Source organism: Eucalyptus grandis, chromosome 9, assembly GCF_016545825.1.
Source record: "Eucalyptus grandis isolate ANBG69807.140 chromosome 9, ASM1654582v1, whole genome shotgun sequence".
NCBI lineage: Eukaryota > Viridiplantae > Streptophyta > Magnoliopsida > Myrtales > Myrtaceae > Eucalyptus > Eucalyptus grandis.
In genome coordinates this window covers 4,915,710-4,920,847 of record NC_052620.1, presented here as the reverse complement: position 1 = coordinate 4,920,847, position 5,138 = coordinate 4,915,710, and positions in this window count along the sequence as shown.

Here is a 5,138-nt window from a genome sequence, read left to right as displayed (position 1 = left end):
TTGTCAGAGATGGAAGAGTAGGCCAAGCATAAGAGAAAGCTCAAGGTTTTTGTATTTCTGTATATGTGATTTACGTCATACGAGGCCCTATTTATAGTACATTAAATGTCTAACTAAGGAAAAGAAAAAGAATATTCATCAAATCAAATCTAATCACAGACTGACATAATTAAATAATCACAATCTCCTGTAATCTTAGATTGATTGATTATAATCTTCAACTCGATCTTCGCATATCTCCAACACTCCCCCTCAAGCTGACGGCTGGTATATGTCCAAGACGCCAAGCTTCCTCAGTAGATATGCATATTATCTTTGACATAATGGTTTGGTAAAAATATCAGCAGGCTGTTCTGCAGTTCTAATTCCGTTTGTCTTGATTACCCCTTCTTGGATTTTGTCTTGAGTATAGTGACAGTCAACTTCAATGTGTTTTGTTCTTTCGTGAAAAATGGGATTTGCTGCAAGTTTGAGTGCTGCGTCATTATCGCAATATAGGTTTGTTGGCCCTTTAACTTGTATCCCAAGATCTAAAAGTAAGCCTCGTCCAAACTATTTCACAAACAGTTTTAGCCATAGCTCTATACTTAGCTTCAGCAGATGAAAGAGATATAGTGGATTGCTTCTTCGTTTTCCATGCAAGTAACGACTTTCCTAGCTTGATGCAAAAACGAGTCTCTGATCTCCGACTCATAGGACATGTGGCATAATCTGTGTCACGATAAGTTGCCATTTCGAGATTGCAATCTCGTGAAAGGAGTAATCCAAGGCCTGGACATTTCTTCAAATACTTTATAACCTTCAAGGCGGCATTCATGTGAGATTCCTTCGGGCTATGCATGAATTGACTAAGTGTCTGGACTACATAACATATGTCCGGTCTAGTCATAGTGAGATATATAAGTTTCCCTACAAGCCTTTGATAGTGGGATGGATCTTTAAGCGGAGGATCGTCAATCTTAGACGATGATCCAACATCATAGTCAATGGTAGTCAACTTGATGTTCTGATTGATAGGAATGACAGCCGGTTTACATCCCGATAAGCCCGCTTCTGATATGATCTTTAACACAAATTTCCATTGACTAAGAGCCATTCCTAGCTCTGATCAAGCAATCTCAATGCCAAGGAAATACTTGGGAGATCCCAAATCTTTAATATGAAAGTTAGAATGCAAATATTCCTTAAGTCTCTTGATGCCCAATTCATCATTTCACATAATAAGTATGTCATCAACATATATCATAAGATAGATTGAAGACGTACCTTTAGTCCAAGAAAATAGGGCATAATCATGCTTGGATTGCTTGAAACCAATGGCTGTAAGAGCTGAGGTGAATTTTGTATACCATTGATGAGAAGCTTGCTTGAGTCCATAAAGAGACTTACGAAGACGACATACTCCAGACTCCCTATGTTGCCATAATCCCGGTGGAAGATCCATATATATTTCTTCATCAAGATCTCCATGAAGAAATGCATTGTGGACATCCATTTGATGTAGTTCCCAGTCCCGGAAAGTAGCACCAGAAAGAAATGAACGAACAGTGACATCTTTGACAATTGGAGAGAATGTTTCGTGGTAGTCAAAACCTTCACGTTGCATAAAGCCCTTTGCCACTAAGCGAGCCTTATAGCGTTCCATTGAACCATCAACCTTGTACTTGATCTTGTATACTCACTTGTAGCCAATGGGCTTATGACCAACAGATAGTGGTACTATATCCCATGTGTGATTCTCTACCAAGGCATGTAACTCAGCTTCCATACCCTTTTGCCAGCGTGGATCACGAGCGGCCACATCATAAGATGACGGTTCTATTTCATTGAAGATAGGACTAATGCAACACATATGTTTGGCAGATAGACAATCAAGCGAGACATAAGATGAGATAGGGTATGGAGTACCTGATGAGTTGAGGGATGCACAAACATAATCCATTGTCCAAGCTAGAGGACGAGTGGTTCGTCCTGACCATCTTGGAGGAATATGATCAGGTGTAGGAGATGATTCCTCAGAAATAGACTAAGAAGATAATTGTTCATAATTAGATGTCTCTTCAATCAATGCTATAGAGTTTGGAGCTGAGTATTCTGAGGCAGGTAAAGATGCTGCATTTGTTTCGATCACGGGAGAAGAAATCAGAACACATATGTAGTGTGAACTGAGTGATAAATCTTCCTCAAATAGAAAATTTATATTTTGTTGATTTGAGCTTGAAGATTCATTGGAAGACACTTCATCCTGCAAAGGGAACACATCCTCATGGAAAACCACATCTCTACTTACAAAGAAATCACTTGTCGATGGCTCAAAAACACGGTATCCCTTCTGGAAGTTTGGATAACCCATAAAAATGCATCGTTTGGCTCGGGGACTCATCTTGTCATGAGGACCCAGGGCAGTAGCATAACATAAGCAACCAAAAACTCTCAAATGATCTACTTCAGGTTTCTTTCCAAATAAAATCTCAAATGGCGTACATCCATTAAGAACCCTAGTTTGCATGGGATTGATCAGGTAGTCCATTAAGAACCCTAGTTTGCATGCAATTGGTCAGGTTGGCTATTGTGACCATACAATCTCCTCATAAAGTTTTAGGAATGAAAGCTTGAAATTTAAGTGCACGTGCTACTTCTAAAAGATGGCGGTGTTTCCGCTCAACAACCCCATTTTGTTGAGATGTATAAGTGCACGTACTTTCATGTAGAATTCCATGCGAGGAAAATAAGGATTGACAATCATGACTAGAGAATTCTTTCCCATTATTTGTTCGAATGCATTGAACAAATTTTCCAAATTGATTTTTTGTTAGAGTGAAAAAATATCTCAAATGAGAAAAAGCTTGACTCTTTGACTACATAAGGAAGACCCATGTAGCACGAGAATGATCGTCAACAATAGTGAGAAAAAAACGAGACCCATCACAATGTGGTGTATGATAAGGGTCCCCAAATGTCTACCTGAATTAAAGAGAAATTTTCTGTACTAAGGGATTTACTTGTGAAAAAAAGGGGCATGTGATTGCTTTGTGAAAGGATAGATATCACATTTAGGATGTGGAAAAAAAGCACTGTGACCAAAACGTTGATGAGAAATGATAGCTTTATCATTGGCAGCAATGTTACACAATGATTCCTTATTCATAGAGAAACATGATAAATCAATATTTTTGGGAAAATTTGTCCAAAAATACAATCCTTGTGAAAGACTACCCAAGCCCATCAGTTTGCCAGTCGAAAGGACGTGAAAAAGACAGGTGTCAGAATTGAAAAGGATTCGACATGAATTATCCTCACAGGCTTTTGACACTAAGATAAGATTGAATTCAAATTGAGGAATATAAAGCACATTCTTAAGAGTAATGGAAGAGCTAAGATGTACTGTCCCTATTTTTGTGACATTTGTGGTATTACCGTTCGGAAGTTTCACAGTGACTGGGAAAATATATGTATGAGTATGAGAAAAGAAACTCTCGTCACAGATAATGTGATCACTAGCATCTGAATCAATTATCCATGCATCATGAGAAATAAAGCTTAGGCAAAATAAGGTACCTGAGAAGCGTGCTTTTTTTTTCGGAAATTTCCAGTTGTTTCAGGGCCTTCATTATTTGCTGATTCTGATTTTGTGTAATGGACTAGTTGATATTGTGCCCAGTGACTTGATTAACTGAAGATTCCTTCTTCCCCTTATCCTCGGGTTTACTGTGTAACTTCCAACAGGTTTCCACCGTGTGGTGAGGTCATTTGCAATAGCTGCAATACAATTTGCCTTTTCCTCTAATATTTTCTTTTGGGCCTGATGTGAAATTTCTTGGACCGTAGGATCCTTTAAAGGAGCCGTTGGATTCAGCTAAGGCACCAGCTAAATAATGACCGTCAAATCTAAAGAAATGATCTAGGCCGCCCATCCGGAAGTTAGGGTTTCCTTCCTCTCTCTTCTTTCTTTCATTCGCTCGAGAGAAACTCTCTCCATGGAACTCGAAAGGCTGCTCCGCCGGAGAGGGGGCGTACGAGGAGTTGTCGGCTGGTGTGAGGCCAGATCCAGGAACGGCGAACGCCGGTGAGGGGTTCCGAGTCGTCGACGAGCTAGATCCGAGAGCAGTGAACGCCGCTCCTTCTCGGTTCGCGTGAGCCCAGCCGCTGCCATCCTCTAGCTTTCTTCTTGGACCGCCAACTAGTAGATCCGCCACAGCAATGGTGGCGGCTCGATTGCAAGCACTTGCGACTTGAAATGTTAGTAATTTTCATTTAAGATCAGCAAAAATATGTCAATTTTTCTCTTTCTCATATAGCCTTATATTGTTTTAGGGTTTCCTCCGGTCCCTCAAGTCTCTCCTTAGCAGCCTTGAGTTCATTCCAGAGAGTAAAGAGCCGGTTGAAACATGTTGTGACGGACTGGTTTCCTTGTTTTAGGTCCGACACAACTTGGGTGAGCAAGAAGAGCTTGGCTCGATCAAGCTTTCCGTACATCTCACGGATCGCGTCCCAAGTTGTCTTCGAGTCTTCGGTTGGTGGAAGTCAGGCGGCCACCTCAGGAGCCAAACAGTTGCCAATCCACGTCCGCACAAGCTAATTGCACTTGCGCCAGTGCCGCTGCGAGCGTTCGTTAGTCGAGAAGGGCATGCTTCCATCAATGAAGCATGCCCTTCGAATGTACATCCTCAAATGGGTCGACTAAGCCTAGATTTCTGCTTTGAGGTGTGTTTGGACTTTCCTCAACTGAAATTTCTCCTTGAGTATTCTTGGCCATGACGAATTTCTCTGCTTCTTTGTAGAATCTAATTTGTAAGAAAGGGAACAGAGGCAATCCGAAGAATTTTGCGGAAGCTAGGTTGAAAGGTATGACTCTCATACTGTGTCGGAGATGGAAGAGTAGGCCAAGCATAAGAGAAAGCTCAAGGTTTCTGTATATCTGTATATGTGATTTACATTGTATGAGGCCCTATTTATAGTACATTAAATGTCTAACTAAGGAAAAGAAAAAGAATATTCATCAAATCAAATCCAATCACAAATTGACATAATTAAATAATCATAATCTCTAGTAATCTTGGATTGATTGATTATAATCTTCAGCTCGATCTTCGCATATCTCCAACATCGATCACCATTGCTCCTCAGCATCCCAGCGA